Raw genomic sequence first — 18,438 nt, forward strand, 5'->3', positions numbered from 1 at the left:
AGTTGGGGCAGTAGGCAAACTTTAATAGGTCCACAGTGCTGGGTACTTAAGAGCAGATGTAATCCTTGACCAGTTCAAAGCATTTAATCACTACATAGGTGAGTGCCAGTAGGTAGTCACTGGGCTGGTCTTGTTTTCTTGGACACAGTAATAATAGTGGACACCTTGAAGCTTGTGGGTATGACAGACTGAGCCATTGACAGGTTGAATATCATAGTTTTGAAGCCCTGTTTCTTCAGTTTGTACTTTGACTACATCCAGGGACACAATGGTACTAAGAGAACAAGCGCCTACACCTCAATATGATAGCTGCCTTTTCTCATCACAATGGTTATAAATCTGTTATAATGCTGTTTTATCCTGACTCAAATGAAAGAAAAAAACAGCTCTCTTGTTGGTAATTATGCTGTTGTTCAGTCAGAGGTGGAGGTCGGAATTTTCCAGTTGAAATGTCCAACTTCTGACCTCCAACCAGGTGAACGGCGCCAAAAGTAAATGAATAACATGGCTAACCGTGACAAACTGATGTTTCTTTGGCAAATGTTACACACAATTGAACTCTCAGCAGTGCAGCCTCCTTGCATATACAGTATCAATCATAAATATAAAGGAAACCGAGAAGGGAAAATGATCATAAGGTACATGTGTCTAAATATTTAATAAATATTATTTTACTTAAATACAACAAGCAAACATAGCCTACTTAACGTTGCCTTTTAGTTGATGGTTTAACATTCACAATGTGCCCTTCCATGGGTGCTGCCATTGTTGTGCGATGTCAGACAAATGCTACTTCATGAAGTCGGATTAGATGGATTTGTCTCTAGTTTACAAATAGGATATCCAATTTTGAGTGGCATTCCATTTTTCTTACTTTTTCTAGTAGGAGGTCGGAAATTTTTTAGTTCAGAGTTGTCTGGAACTCAGCATTAATTTATGTAACAATGGAATATGTCATCCAGCGGACTTTTTAAATCAAAGTTAATTACAGACAGAGAACAGAGGAGAACGGCTGTGACCGTGACAGCAAAGATGTTTGTTTCTTAACACACAACAGGTGGTATGTAATGCTTTTCACAAAGATTTATTATTTGAGCAGTTACAGAGAAACAATTGACTTGGATAAAGGGTTTATTTATTTGTGAGGTCATCAGGTAATTGCGTACAGGAAAACACACACACACACACACACACACACACACACACACACACAAACACAAACACACACAAAATATTTAATGTTTTCAGTCTTACACAACACACTGGGCTGTCACTGACCAAAGAAATGCGGTAACACTTTACTTGAAGATATCTACATAAGAGTGACATGACACATGACTCATGAACTCTAACCCTAACTCTAACCCTAACCACTTACTAAAAGAAGCGTTATGTCATAAACGTTTATGACTTGTTTATAATGTTTATGAACACGTTCATGACAGTGTCATGTCACTAGTAAAGTGTAACCAGAAATGCTTATGAGTGTACAGAAAGTCACATAGACTGAGTAAGCCCATTGCATTACAGTGATGCTGAACTGCTTATTTGCAGCTGCTATTATTATTTCCTTTGAGCTATTACAGTTGAACCTTGCTGTCATGTACTGTTGTCTTCTGTTTTTTTTTTATTTTACTTTGGTGGTTGTACCTGTGTTCATAACTTAGCACTTGCTAATCACTGCAGTGATTGTGTGTCAAACATACATTACTATACCCATAGATTACACACTAAAGACTGCAGATAGAGACCATCAACTGAGGCCATGTGACATGAATTCCTTTGCAGGAGAGCAATAACATGAGAAAGCACAGTGACAATTAGTGAGTCAATATCTGATTGCTGGTAAATTTCTGTGACTTTGGGTTCATCAAGAATTTCTTCAATCAGATAAAGCTCTCATTCAATTATGGACATAATCATTTTAAAACAAACAAACAAAACAAAACAAAGAAATATATATATATATATATATATGTTTTTTTTCTTACCACAACAATGTCAGCAACATCCAAAATGAGAACCACAATAATAATAATAATACTGATAATACTGATAATATACAGTAAGTATTGTTCAAAGGAATTGAACAACACATGAATACATTTTAGCTTAAGTACTGTATATGGTGGATAGTTTTTCCAAACAGCTGCCCGTCAGATGAGGTATTAATGTTTTTTAAAACTCCTTCAAATGTGCATTTACTGTCTTAAGGCTGACTTTGATGCCCATTGTCCCATCCATATGATACATCAGAAAGTGTGTTGAGGTGGTTGATTAAACTGCGATTACACAATTGTGGCAGTCTGGGTGATTTCGTCTCCGTTCATGGGCCTGTAGTGTGTGTTTGAGTTTATTTTTGAGTCTCAGTTTTGGTGTGTCGGTGCTCTTTGTGTTCTCTCCTCGTATTCCGATTTTATCCTTCGGCAGACGCAGATTGCATTGAAGAAGCGGCAGTGGCATGTGGCGAATGGGTCACAGCAGCCAGACTGGGGCAAACAGCTTTGTGTAAGCGGAGAGCACTTTGGCTTCACAGGTTTGGGTGCCACTTTAGGAGGAGGGGGGATGTCATTTAGAGGAACAGGTGCCACTTTGGCCTTCTGGAAGGTGGGGAGAACAGAAGGAGGAAGGCAAGTGAATGTGGGAGCATCAAAATCAAGTAATATTTCTTTGTGCACAAAAACAACTGTGTCTCAGAGCACCAAGAATGAAGACTATTCTAAGTTGTGATGTATCAGATGTGTGGCTTTGTGCAAACTGTAGCTGAGCCTTTTGACTTTTTTGTCCAATTAATTCTCCATTAAGATCATAAAGACCAAAGTGAATTGTATAGAAGTCACAAAATCAAGATTGTAGACCCTAAAAGATAATCAAATAATGTATTGCTAAGAAAAAATGCTTCCTGTTGACTGGAAACGTCTATGCTCAATGTGACTGGAATAAAAGCCACACAGATCTTACCGGCACATTAATCCTTTGTCGTTCATACTGTCCTCTTCTCGCAAACAGCGGTCTCTGTCTGCCTTGGTATAAAGACCCTGTTGAAACAACATCAAGAATGTGTTAAGGAAATAATGGGAACTGACAGGATTACTTTTTACTGGATTTGTATGTTATACGTGACAAATAAATAACTTGATTGAATGATATTGCTGCAGAACATCTTTGCCAGAGATTGCCTTGTCACCGATCTCAAGGTCACCATTACTCCCAGTGTCTGCCTCTATTACTGTACATTTGAGTCACAGAGCTAAGCATCAAGTTTTTATTTAAATAACTAATTGGCAATCTTTTTTTTAAGATTAATTTTTGGGCTTTTCCGCCTTTATTTGATAGGACAGCTAGGTAAGAAAGGGAAGAGAGAGGGGGAAGGCATAAATCTCCCAGTAGATGTGCGCCTGCTCTACCCACCACTGGGGTTTGGCAATCTTTGAAAACTCCTGAGTATCAAAAGTAAAAGTAGTCATTATTCAGGATGAACCCTTTCAGTGTTACATTATTATACATCACATAATTAATATACAGTATTTAATGCTAAGTATAAGCAGCATTTTAATGTTGTAGCTGGTCGAGAGCAGCTAACTAACTAACTAACTAACTAACTACTTTTTATGCTGTCTGGTAGTTTAATAAGTATTTCATATTTAATAAAGGTATCATATAATTTGTAAGCAAAACCTTAAAGGCCCTGAATACCTTTGGTCCTCCCACACGTGTTTTCACTTATTAGTGCTGTGTTTGATTGACATCTCCATCGCCCTACTGTTGATTTTGTTGTACCTTTGGTGTGGGGCAATTTATCCAGTTATCACTCTTAGTGCATATTGCTATTAATCTTGTTCATATGGCTCATACTGTATATGTTCTAGTGCATTCATACAACAACTGTTTATAAATTTGGTATGCATTGTTATGCACTTTATTGCTTTTTTGCACTTCTAGTTTGATGTATTTTGTTGTCTTAGTACGTGTACCTGTGGGGGTGCAGGGCCTATAATTTGCAAAGTAACTAGTAACTTTAGTTGTCAAATAAATGTAGTGGAGTAAAAAGTACACCTTTTCTTTTTGAAAATTAGTGAAGTACAAGTATAACGTATAAGTAGTAAATACAAGTACCTCAAAATTGTACAGTAATTGAATAAATGTACTTAGCAACTTAACACCACTGACACATGAGAGGCAAATACTTGGGCTAGGTCACCATATATGCACCTGTTGACTACTGAGGCACAGACAGAGGCATAGTATTAGTCTCTGTAGCTTCATCATAATATATTGTAATTATCTCCTAATCACTAGAAAACAAATCCTGCTATGGCAAGATGTAAAGTAATCATTCTGTAATCACAACACAAGAAAACCTCAACAATTTCAACACCTCTCCAACTTTCTGTCACTTCCTTCTCTGTCCACCAGGGGTCCTCAGTGAAATCCCCACGGCAGAGCCATATATTAGAGAGAGTTTGGCCAACTAGGGAATCGAATGTTCTGAGCTACCCCCTTATGCGATTGGTTCCCAGGTGGTCACGTGTTTCGTGGACTCCATGTTGGATATTAACATGTATCTGATTCCCATTGACATAGTGCAGGGAATAGTAGAAACATTTAATAAATTATTTAAAAAAATGGCATAAATCATTGAAAAAATGCCCTACTGTTGCGCGTTTGGCTGCACTGAAAGACAGGGAAGCGGCAAAAGATTTCACAAGTTCCCCCGTGAACCAAAAAGGTGAAAAGTATGGGAGCTGAAGGTTGTAAGTGACTACTCATTATTGTGTGAGGTAAATGTCAATTTTGACATCTTTGACAAATGATAACAAATTACATAGGACAAATATAGTAATACCATCGTTAATGTGTACCATGCTGTCAAAAAAGTTCTAACACTGCTTTAGAAATGAATGAAGTTTGAAGTTAGCCAAGCCTTATGCTAGTGTTAGTTTTTTCGCTAGCACTCCATGTACCTAAATGCTTAGAAATGCTTGTGATCTTGCCATAGTCATGACTTGAATTTAAGCTAGTCTGACTTCAATTGTCAACTGTAACTCAGATGTAATATACTGTGACCATGCAGTCATTTATGTTGATTTAGATCAACAAATATTATTAATACATAACTTTGCCTCGGTTACTACTAAGTTATTATTGCTAGCGTGATAACATTATGGTCCTGTCCTACCGCGATTTACACCTGACCAAAACACACTTTTTACCCGTATGCTGTTGGTCACATTATCATTGTCTTATTGAGTATTTTGTCAAAAGACTGTGAGTAACTTTGTTAAGAGTTCAGTTGCTAGTCAGGACTCGGGAGACTGAAGAGAAAAAGAAAGGTAAACACTGGTCAGAGACTTATTGGTCTCTCACTACAATGGGCATTTTTTTAGAGGCCCATCTACGATATAGAAGGTAAATATACACTGGAATATTTCCGTAAGGGCCTTTTACATATTGACAAACGATAATAACATGTATATGCCTGTTTAGGGTGAAAATAAGCGATTTATTTCAAGATAGCATATTCGCCCCATAGGGTTACACTGTAGAGCAGGGGTCACCAACACGGTGCCCGCGGGCACCATGTAGCCCCCAAGGACCACATGAGTAGCCCTCAGGCCTGTTCTAAAAATGAAAATTGAATATTGACATTATCTGTTTCCCACCTTGTTAAGTCATTGTTGATAATTATTGATAATGAGAAATCATTAATGTGATCAGTGTCTTCACATAGATGACTATCATTAATCATTAATAATCATTTATAACTAAAGGCAAACTGAGCAAATTTGTTATTTCAGAAGAGTGTATCAAACTTGTAGCCCTTCGTATGACTCAGTACCCATGAAGTAGCTCTCAGTTTCTAAAAGGTTGGTGACCCCTGCTGTAGAGTCATCTAACGATAGTATCCAATATGGCGCCCATGATTTGAGTTGGCCAGACTCTCTCTAATATACGGCTCTGCAGAGCGTAGTGGCTTTCCTGTTACTAGCCGCCAGCTGGATCTCATCATCTAATGAGTCTCTGTGTACAACTATAGGCTACTGTTTGGCATGCAATGCAATGTTCCCTTGGTCACATATTTGAGATTTTACTCAAAAATGTAACAGCAACTTAATTCTTAACACACAATTTAGAAAGTGCATGAATGCATTGCATTTTGAATACAAAGTCAACTGAAATTTGCACCTACAGTATACTCTTTATCAATGTAAAAAATGACAGCTGCTGTACCATCCTTTGGGACTTTTTTTAGGAGGTTAACCCAAACACTAAAAGAGCTCCGCAGTAACCACGCTAATAATGATTGAGCACCATGGCGGCCAGTTCAAGAAAAGTGACAGAGGTGCCTGGAGGCCTCACTGCATCTCATCAGGCTTTATTATTAAATCCTAATTTACTGCACACTGATGATGTTGGATTAATGGGTTGGAGGTAAGTCGTTAACTAAGTAAGACATTAAAACCAGATTAAAATGTGTTCAGCTAGCAGGAAAGGTTACATTTTAGTAGTATTATACATAGAGCAGTTTTGCTTAAGAATTTTAAGTGTCTCCATGTTGACATTATGCTGTGCTACAGGGAGCAGAGGGCCTCTGGCTTCCAGATCATGTGGTGCCTATAGTCTCGCATTGCCAGACGCTCCTCCACAGCTCTGCGAGGAGCGTTTGGCTAGTCCACACAACATTCCAGGATGGGAGAAAAATGTGCTTTGGTTTATTGGCATTTCTATAAACATATCACAATTGTCTTGTCATATGTATTTCTTTAACAACTTCTTGTATACAAGAGTTGATTTATCAGAATCAAAATTAGAATCAGCCTTGTTGGCCAAGGATGTGTACACATACATAATAAATTAGAGTTCTAATTGCTCTCATTTAAACAGAAATAGAGCTTAGAACAAGGACATTGAATCATTGTGCCAGGTCACATACACACATTACAACTCAACTCATTATACAACTGACTCACGTTACATAATGGGACATAATGTGCAATCGACATTCTGAACTAACCATGTAGCCTAATCTTACACTACTTATACTTCAGATCTGACACTGTACACACACACACACACACACACATATATATATATATATATATATATATATATATATATATATATATTTGAGGCATCCGCCTGTAGATTCTTAATCTTTTTCTCCCGTAATTTCTCTGCACCCTTGCACTTTGGTGGTCGTTTGTCCATTTTAACGTGGATGCTAAACTTCCAGTAAGCAAACTATTACAGCTCGTGTCTCAGGACCGGGAGTGGGGAAGGGGGTTCCTGGATTTGATTGGGTCAGGCCAGTGTCAATAAAGAAAATTAACCAATGGGCCGCTGTCAGTTCTTTATGGACCGGCGCGGCCAAAAAAAATATATATAAAAAAAATAATTTAAAAAAAAAGCCTATAAATTATATCGACGATTCGGCAGAAAAGTGCGTCGGCCCACCGGGAAAATGCCCGGTATGCCAGATGGCCATAGCCAACTGTTAACCTGATCTTGGCATTGTATACATTTTGGATTCATACCTTATTGTTATTTTAGACTTTTTATATTTGCAACCCCCCCCTTTGTATTGCAACTGCTGCACAGCAATTATCCTAATCTTACAGTACAATGTCTTTACAATTATATTTAAGTTTAAATAGTATTTCATATTTTATATAATTGCAGTACTTTTATTCCTATTTTTTCTATATTATGTATTGTTTCATTTTATGTCTTTATACACTGTAGGATTGTCGAACTGTGGTAGGATATAAATAATTAGCTATGGTGCTAACTCATACATAGCATATTTACATTGTGTACTTGTACTGATGTCCATTAATATGCACTGTCCCTATCTAAATAAACAATTAAAATAAATAAATAGTTTTAAACAATAATGAATGGACATGGATACTCTTGTAGCCTACTGTAAGTGTATAGGGACTTTTATTCTATTCCTAAACCTCCTATCTTTTCTAGGTCAGTCTTTATAATTGATTGTATACATCTCAGCTTTTATTAGCTGTTGTATCGGACAAAATCAACGTTAGCAGTGATTAATGAACTAGCCTACACTGTACAGTCTATAAACCGTAGAAACGGCCTGGCCATTAAAGCAGAGCTGCCCGTGCACTCACCTGTGCTCTGAGGGGCTCGGGCCCTGCTGACTGACACATTGTGGGCAGCTTGAAGATCGTTGCGGGTGAAGAGTCCAGCACTGACAAAAGCCAAATGCAGAATGCACAACCACATCACTGCCATTTTCATCCTGACTGTAAGCAGCCGCCTCTCCTCCGATGCCACGATGGAGCAAATAGAGGGGAAACCGTGTGTTGCGTGGCCAGCTGCCTGTAGCCTACATCCAACTTGTTTGACTTCTTGTTCTTCGTCTGGCTTCTCACTCCTCTCGGACTTAAACTTATTAGAGAGGCAGGTTTACACATGCACAGTACACGCCCCAATGCATGTGAACTTATCTTTCAAGCAACTCAAAGGCTCCAAACGCGATCTCCTAACGCCCCAATCACCATTCTTGGGGATATGAATAACTGCTCATTGTCCAAAACACTTAAAGATTTTCACCAGTACGTCACATGCCCTACCAGGCACAGTGAAACTTTGGATCTGTGCTACTACACAGTTAAAGACGCATACAAGTCCATTCCTCTCCCAGGCTCATCTGACAACAATTGTGTACATCTCGTCCCTTCATATCGCACTGCCCTCAAGAGGGGTAAAGTACGGACTGTGCACGTTAAAGACTGCCACTATCACCCTACTCAACCTCTTATATAAGCATCTAGAGGGGAGTGGGAATCATGCTAGGCTACTCTATGTTGATTTCTCATCTGCTTTCAACACCACACAACCTCGTCTGCTAGCTGAGAAATTAGTCATTTTAACCTTGATCCGAGTTTAGTAGGCTGGATACTGGATTTTCTCACTCAGAGATGTCAGAGGGTGAGGGTGAACAGTGAGCTTTCCAGTGAGTTAATATCATCCACTGGATCCCCACAGGGATGTGTCCTGCCCCCCCCTGTTGTACATCCTATACACCAACGACTGTTGTTGCCATAGTGACAATAGGCACATTATCAAGTTTGCAGACGACTCAGTTATTGTCAGCCTTTTCAGTGCACATGAAAATGACCATGGTCCAGTGATTGATGATTTTGTTGCCTGGTGTGAGAATGCATTTCCTTCATCTAAACATTACAAAAACTAAGGATATGTCCATTGATCTCAGACGTCATCCCAATGTCCCCTGTAGTAGTGTTATCAAGGGCCAGGACATAGACATGGTGCCATATTACAAATATCTGGGCACCTTGATTGACAACCGGCTTAAATTTGAACTGAACACTGCTTCTGTGTGCAAGAGAGGCCAACAAAGACTCTTTGCACTCAGGAAACTCCTGTTTCCTGAGTGGATAAGGTGGATAAAACATTCCAGGTGGATACAATTCCAAATTCCAAATTCCAGGTGGAAAAAACATTAATCACTTTGTTCTACAGAGCTTTTATTGAGTCTGTCCTGACATTTTCTATCATCTGCTGGTATGAAAACCTCACCATCAAGGATAAAAATGCGCTTTTAAAAATTGTGAATGTGGCCAGCAAGATATTGGGTGTGAAGATATTGGGTGTGAAGTTCAGTAGCCACCTCTCACCCTCTGTACGAAGAATACATGTTATTACCATCTGGCTTACGTTTTAGCACCCCCTTGGGTCTTAAACAGAGATACAAAAACTCTTTTATTCCTCGTTCCATTCAGGCACTCAACTCAGCTAAGAGGATGTGATAGCCCTTGTTTATATTAATGACCCCTTCATTTAATTTAATTTTATCTTTATTATTATTTATTGTTTTGAGTTCTTGTAGTTCTTTTTTACTTTCATTATCACTCCAATACAACTCTGCAACTATTTATTCTTTATCTCAGGCGGAAGCTGCTGTTTTTATTTGTGTTAATTGTTGTGTGGTTTGTGTTGCATATTCTTCATGGGATGTCTTCCTGCTGCATACAAATTGCCCTTTTGGGACAAAGAATAAACTGAACTGAACTGAACTGCTCACACGTCTTTTGCAATGTTCTGTCCCCTTTTGGTCTCAATCTTCCTGTTGTTGTTCTTGTCCTCTATCGGTTTCCTCTTTAGCTCCTTTTGGACAGCCTGGAGTTCCTCCATTTTACCCTACATTTTTGAAAATATTTGTCTTAAGATTATTTCTTTATCCTTTTGAGATATTGCAGTTAGGCAGAGGGCAAAAGTACACTGTATCCATTGTGGGGTGATCTTTTATGTTGTCATTTTCTTACTTAAAAAAAACTTAACAGTAACCACTCTTTGTGACTGTGTTCGCATTACAATTTTTTTTAATTTAATAAACTGAATGCAGTGACTTCAAATCTTTTCAGAGCCACTTACCAACACAGGGGTATAATTTCAACGCACAAATGAAAGTCCAAAATGAAAATCCAGTTCCGGTCCATTTAGTTCCATTTCAGGTACAGCGTTGCGTGTCTCTATGTGTGGTTGAACTGTTATAACTACCCCTGTCTCAAGCAAACCCCATCCAAGCCATCTCATGCTAATGAAACAAAGACATGGTAAATATAAATGTAAATAAAGTATATATGATAAACTCAGTATGTGTCAGGTGTGCACACACTGAGAAATTTGACATGGGCCTACTTAATTAAATGTATTACAAGTTTTTCACTTCTTCACGTTGTTAGTTACACACATTACACACAGGCCTGAAATACACACGCACAAATGGAGAGTTGTGAGAGTGAGGGGGCTTGGGGCTGCCCATGACAGGTGCCCCGAGCAGTTGGGTGGCAGGGCAGAGATGTGGTAAAACACGGTAAATATTGGAGATGTATTCAAAAGATGAAGACAGCTTAGAGCCCAAAAGGACTCAGAGTTGGCTAATTTACTCCTAACAGGTAAGTGTTGAGATTCATTAATTTCACGGCTAACGCAGTAGGGATGGGCATTTTCAGTCATTTCCACATTCATGTGCTTGCATTATATAGTACTTGCGTAAGTTATTCGCAAAAAGAATTGAGACACAGCCGGTGAAGTGAACCCGACTGGCGCTGGAAAACGTCGCCACTCTAATACACGCTAACTGCTAACGCAACCCAGTCTCACGGCAGTTCGTGAAATGGTCACGTTATTTAATCTATTCATTCATGTTCACGGGGACGTTGTTGTACACGAATCAATAGATTAAAAATAACGTGACAATTACACGAACTGCCGTGAGACCGTGTTGGCTAACGTTACCGGACATATGACAGAAACCGCGAGTTTGACTTCCTCATAATGGAAACATGCAATTAAACTTTGGCAAAACACCCTGCCGAAATTCTTCCCCTACTTCTGTTTAGTGGCTGTAGCTGACAAGCGGAGACTGTGACCTGGGTATGTGCGAGGGTCGTGGTCTTTTTAGCGGCTGTTGCAGTGACATTAAGCCGAGAAAGAGTGGCTGTCAGTCGGGCACAAAGCTCTGCAAGGTCACTGTCTTTTTAGCGGTCGTTGTTGTTACATTTAGCCGATAAAAGCTCTGCGAGAGCATGAGCTTTCATAACCTTAACATAGCATCATCTAGTAACTCTGCTGTGCTGTGGAGTAATTTCTGGCAATGTGGGACTAGCATCTAGCTAACATTGACATTGTGGAACATTGGGTCTAGTGGTCGCAACCTGGCAACCCCTGTGAACTTCGACAAAAACAAAACTGCAACCCTCAGGAGCAAATTTGGGGCCTTTTTGAATGTGATGGTACCCCAACATTGGGCAACATGATTAGGACACTCGTAACATGTCATAGTAGAAGTAGTCTCTCATTGTCCTTAACAGACATCCAGTAAAACTCACTGTAATTACTTAAAGGTCTGTAGTCATTAAGGCCAGCACATCGTTCTGTCCCAGTAGTCAATTTTATGGTTTGCCACTCCTAAAGCGGGATTTATGCTTCTGCGGAGGCGCACGCAGAGCTTTCACCGCATTCTACGTAAGTAGCCTGAAGTTTATACTTGTGCATTGGTGTCTGCGTCGATCTCTTTAAGAGAATAGAAGGGCCGGCATGTGTGTGTGTTTGGGGAGTGTGTGGTAGAGCGAGTGAGAGAGTGACGGGGATTAGCTTTGGAGCGAGTACCGACTCTAGAGGCATAGTGGGAGAAACAATGTGTTTCCTCTGTGCTTTCTGACCACAGTCTGAAACCTGCAGCAGGAAAAGTTTACCCTCTCCTTGATTTCATGTTGTTTATGGAGAAGGAGAAGCTGAAAATGAGTTGGGGGAAATGCGACGCTGCCAAGCCACGGCCAAGCAGACCAATCACAGTCGTTGCGGTCTGTGTCGCTGCAACGTGTAGTTACATTTTTTGAGAGGTGTACGTCAGGCTACGACGTAGGGTCCGTATCTCTACGTACCCACGGCGTCGATTTAACGCAGAAGCATAAACTGGCTTTGGGAAGTTGTGTGAGATTGGTCCACCCCACGGGGCGGGGTCTGGGTATGGGAGCTAAAGATTAGGGGTGGGAATCTATTGGCACCTCACGATTCGATTCGATTCGGATTCAGAGGCCAACGATTCGATTCTAAACCGATTATCGATCTCGATGCAACAATTTTTTTATGTACATTTCCATCCGTGATTTTTAAAAATATACATATAAATCTGAGTTTGCTATTCAGAGTTTGCTAATCACTTCCTAGACAAAGCAGCTAGACAAAGCTTAGATTTTGACATATATTTGTCACGCACAAGTTTTAATGAAATGTTTTGTCTACTGAGGTTTTTTCGGTATAGGTGAGCGGGTGCGAGCGGCTGGGTGCTTGGGGTTTGTGTTGTTACGTGATTCAATTCAATTCAATAGAATTTTATTTATAATATCCAGTCATAATAAGACTTATCTCAGGACACTTTACAGATAGAGTAGGTCTAGACCACACTCACACTAATTTACAAAGAACCAACAATTCCAGTAACTTCCCCAAGAGCAAGCATTTAGTGCGACAGTGGCGAGGAAAAACTCCCTTTTAGGCAGAAACCTCGGCAGACCCAGACTCTGGGTAGGTGGTGTCTGACGGTGCCGGATGGGGGTGTGATGAACAGTGGCAATAATAGTCACAATAAACATAATGGAACTATGACTAGAAATAGGAGTTGTAGTAGTTTGTGCTGTTTTGTGTAATGTGGTCATGAATCTGTGAAATGTTGATGTAATATATTAGTATACAATGTATCTGTTGCATGATTGTGTAACTCACAATATGTAGTTCTTTAAAAATATATATATATATATATATATATATATATATATATATATATTTGGATTATCTTTTTAGAAAGGCCTGACCAGGGACTGGGGTTGCAAATTAGCCTATTGGCTAGAAACCTTTTATGCAACACATCTACACATATTGTTATGGCTTTGACTATAATAATTATGTATGTAATAATGTGCGCTGCATTGTCCCTGACAAATAAACTAATAAATAAATTTTAAAAAAAAATTGATAATCCCAAGGTGCAGCAGAGAACATAATACAATTTGTTCTGCAAGTGCTCACATCAAGTCTACAAGCTCTCGCATATTGCACCATATTTACCTTCATATAATATTATCAGGAATGGAACGTTTCTAAATTGAATTATTTTATAGGTTGGTGTGGAGGTGCTCCATCAGATGGCAGGTTGTGTTTTGACTGTTGATCTGAAAGACACTGCGCATGGGAGAGATGGAGAGACAAATATGAATACTGAGGGGGACTTATTGTTGTTCTTTTGCAAGATAAAATGAGATCATGTAATTATTTGCACTGTGATTATATTTACAATTTAGTTGTTGGTTTTACTTGTTAAACCATAAGCGTTTTACAGTATAGCTTGCTGGGATAAACAAACAAATAAACTTGAACATCACAGGCTTCCAGGCCTAATGAGCTAGCTAACCACCCACTTCTAAAACTACCCAGAGCTATCAGAACTGACAGGGTGCAGTCAACTTGTTAGGGGATTAATGTTGCCCAGATCTGTGCCATTCCTTGTTTCTAGCTCAGCACATAGGTTGATGACAGTAATGCTGCATGATTGGTATTGGCAAAAGTAGAGGGAAATGTCACACTGTCCCTTGCACATCTAAAAATGTTTATTCCTCTCCCTGTTCTGACCAACCAAAACTAAATCATTTATACGTGACAAAGCTACAGTATACCTTTCATGGAATTTTAGTTTATGGATGTTCCATATGTGCCAGAGAAAATAAGTGAGAATCAACTCTCCTCTTAGGTTTTCCACTTGTAATTTGTCATGCATACCTTCCTTCAGAGAATAATACCCAGATGTACAGTCACTGGGTAAATGCGTAGCAGTAACTCATCTCCTCAACAGCTAGAATAAATACAAAGGCACAATAATCTAAAAGTGTTAAATGGATGAATGGAGGGTATCTATAAATGGATGGTAACTATAAATTAAGCTGAACCAGTTTTTCAACAGGTTTGACGGATCAGAAAAAAAGCTGCAAACTGTCCATGCTGTAGTGTGAATGTGGCTGGTCCTCTGGATTGTTGCGCAACATAATCTACAACTCAATCAAAATTCAAGTGCCGCCAACTCAAACAAACAACTTTATTTATCCCAAAAGGGCAATTCAACCAGTCACATAAAAGCAGATAAGAATAAACACCATCACAATCATTCAATCAACCAAAAATAAATAGCTTACATATAGTAAATCAAAGCATTATGCTTCCCCAGGATAACAAGCTCTGGATGTTACAGGTTGCTGCCATCAGCAAAGAGCCTAAAGGCAGAAGAAATTCAAGTATCTGTTGATTTGGGCCTTTGGGTAGCTCACCTGGTAGAGCGCGCGCCCATATACAGAGGCACAGTCCTCGATGCAGCGGGTTCGGTTCTGACCTGCAGCCCTTTGCTGCATGGCAACAAGGCAAACAGGACTCACAACAGAAAATGGGCCAAATGGGTGCTGTGGAAATCAACAAAGGAATTTAACAAAAAGGAGATCCTCAAAGGGAAGATCACTACTCCAGCTACAGGTAAACAAACGGATAAACCAAAATCCTCTCTAACTACAATACTTCGCAAAAAAACAAAAACACAACGCGCACAGCACCCCTGAACCTAGTGTAACTAGACAAAACAAAACTGTTGAGTGCAAGAGCGATATCAGTTTTGGAGCTCAAACCCTGGCCCACTTCCTCGCACACACATACAACGCCTGTCAAGACTAGGCGGCGCCCACTATGTTGTAATCACAACAGCTTCTGAGGCATGTGGGACCAAGTCAAGCTAATCAGGTCTGACAGCTGCCTTGAACTGCAAGCCCCGAGGAGCGCCTGTAGGCTATTCGAGGTGATAATGTTGGACGTGTCGCAAAAACTTGTTAAAAAGTTCAAAAACAACAATAAAATCTGATGTTAAAATAAGAGGCAAGTCGCTCATTATTAAGCTGAAGAAAAATCAGCAAATAAAAGTCTGGCATGGGATTTGGGTTTTTCATGGTGCTTATATACTCTGTCTAATCAGTCCCTCCAGGATTTCGCGATGGCGCAAATTCAACCAATCACCGTGAATTTGGCACGACTCGCAATTTTGACCAATCACCGCAACTTTTCCGCAAATTTGACCAATAACTTGAAATTTCCCGCGACTTCAACCAATCCCAGCAGTCCCACGTGCCGTCAGTATGTGATTCTTCCGTCCTGCCAACCTGTATGCATTTTAACATTAATGTACGCATAACGTTTTTTCTCTCTAAAGTCGCTGAAAGCGGCTGCTGTTTCAATCCTGTCGGCTCTCTGCAGCGGGCGGGGCTGCTCAGTTCCCCCCGCGACTGACGCGAGCACACACACGCAAACACACGCAATCACACAGGGTGGATGCAGGAAAAACCGACACTGACACGATGACCCCAATTGAGAACAGCTATGCTTGTTATTGTAGTGCAATGATAAGTTAAAGTCCAATAAGTATTTCGTCAAACCAAATGTGTGTCCCAGGCCAGGTTAGGAAATTAACAATGTAAAGATCAACAAGCCACTGACACATATGTTCAGATTTGATTCATTCAATAAATTATAATTTTTTTTGTCTTAAATCCACCAGCCATTTTCACATTATACCAACATTTGCAACATCCTGAGCCTTTTTGGTAAGGTTTTTAGGAAAACTCAGCCCAGAGCAGTTTTATTCTCCCCGAAACAAGTTTCAGCAAGCAACTTTTTTTTGCAACTTTCACTGTCTCCCGCAACTTCATTGCAACAAACATACAAAAGACATCGCAACTTTTTACAAAAACTCCCGCGAAATCAGGCATTTTGGGCCGCAACAATCTCAAAAAAAAAGGCCGCGAAATCCTGGAGGGACTGCAATAGATAGCAATAGACCCCCGTAGTAGATATTTTCCATATTGTCGTATCTGACCACAGTCTGCACACATCTGAAAAAGTGTTGTGAACACCCCACTGAGCTGGTCAGCACAGTGCTTCAGAGCGCAACCACAGATAGAGTCAGGGCCGACAGCTTTACCAGTATTCACCTTCTTTAATAACTTAATGACATTTTCCTAGGTTATCACTAAGTCGTTGAGAGGTACAAGAGACTCTCGCTGCTTGGAAATATTACAAAATCGGGCCTTTCAAAACGAGAAAATAATTAAAGACATTAGCTTGATTACCTGCTTGGGGTCACAGGAAGACTGATTAATGGATGCCTTAACTCACCTGGTCTATATTTGGCTGCAATTAATGTGTTCAAAAGTTACGAGTGGTATGTCACACAGGCCATGGATAGAATTCGGCAGCCAACTCTTGGAACACAGCATGGTGTATCAAAAAAACTAAATATTAAATGTAATATTCTTAATATTAGATAGACCTTAGATAAATATTCTACGGTCTTGTGCGGTTACACACGTCTTTCAACTTTGAGCATGTCACTTTTTCCTGTGCCGAATGTACAAAACAAATTAAACAAGTTTTGCCAAATTGCCAAAAATTCAAGATGGCAGAAAATCTGTTTAGGAAGGATTGGTGTTGCCCATAAGGGCCTTTGCTGTTTTGAAACAAGAAATCCAAAAAAATAAGAATTTTGCTTTTAAACCAAGTCATTCAACAAATCAGAAGTGCCATAGAAAAATGACAGTTGCTGTGAATCTGCACTAAAAGCTAATCATTTTTTCTTAGCCCGTTACCTAACTTTCCACCCAATGTCATAGAACCCAACAAACTGGGCCAAACGCATAACATCTTTCTGAGCTACAGATACATACTGCTGAGAGGCGGTATGATGGATGATCCCTGTCAAAAGCTAAACACATCTGAAATCCAACCCCTGAAACATTGTGTGCTGGAAAGATGGGGGTACCATAAGTTACAAGTATTTACAGCTCACAGTATGCGTATAGTCCTCTCTAGAACTGTTCAAGTTGTATTTTTGGGGTTATAGCTGAAAAGATACTATGCTGGTAAAGAATAGGATTTTACAGTGAAAAGAATGTATTACATTTTGACCTTTAAAATGGGCCATACTGTAACTGTAAGCCCACATCATCTCAGCGCTTAGCTGACAGTTTATTTCACCCAAGCGCAACTTACTGATACCACCTGATTTTATGAAAGCCGGCTTTGAATGTGAGGAAACATGCATGTGTATTTCATAGATCATTCCACATTTATTTGTGTGCAAATTAAATATGTCTCTGTGTTACAGTATCTACAGTAGTCATTTTATTGAGTTATCCCTTTAAATTCATGACATTAATATTGATACCAAATGTCTTTTATAGAGCAACTATAGGTGTATATGTGACCTAAGACCTCATATTAACTTAATGCAATATTACAAAAACATGTTGGTTCAGTCTATTCCAAGCAATGACATACATACATACTGTCATTTAAAAACATTATTTCCATCAGAGGAACAAAGTAGAAGTGTTTCATGTTCTACACAAATCTATAAAGCTATTTTAAACACATCAAAAGAAGTGGAAGATGTTCAAGGCACTTAGAATTATGCGTGAAGGGAATTTACAGAACAAAACATTAACAAAAATCCCATATCAAAACATTAGATCCAGTTGGGAATCAAGACAGATTCAGTGGTTGACGAGGCACTTTTCTGTCTCAAAGAAAGTAGTAAAAACCATATCCTGGCACACATTATGGTTTGCCATTCATCCTTAAAGTGCATCACACAACCTTCTCCCAGGCCGAGTTTGAGACAATTTAACATTAGCTGTGGTTATTATACACTTCATGAACTCATCATCAAAGAATGAAAACAACAGCCGGTCGGCACACACTACCATATGTGGAAACCTCTGCCTCTCAAATGTTAAATATGGCTTTTGGGAATGATGTGTAGGCCTTAACCCTCTGGCTAGTGTTGTTTTTTTTTTT

At 39.5% G+C, this 18,438-nt stretch overlaps 1 long non-coding RNA gene and 1 pseudogene across 1 annotated transcript; one reads left to right on the forward strand and one right to left on the reverse strand.

The window, feature by feature from the left end:
- Nucleotides 1-1,982: 1,982 nt before the first annotated feature.
- Nucleotides 1,983-8,521, reverse strand: LOC116055722 (annotated as a pseudogene).
- Nucleotides 5,339-6,691, forward strand: LOC116055723. Its single transcript, XR_004106392.2, has 3 exons — nt 5,339-5,534; nt 5,888-6,436; nt 6,579-6,691. It is a non-coding gene; the product is annotated as an uncharacterized LOC116055723 (long non-coding RNA).
- Nucleotides 8,522-18,438: the final 9,917 nt, after the last annotated feature.

This window comes from Sander lucioperca, chromosome 1 (genome assembly GCF_008315115.2).
Source record: "Sander lucioperca isolate FBNREF2018 chromosome 1, SLUC_FBN_1.2, whole genome shotgun sequence".
Taxonomy (NCBI): Eukaryota; Metazoa; Chordata; class Actinopteri; order Perciformes; family Percidae; genus Sander; species Sander lucioperca.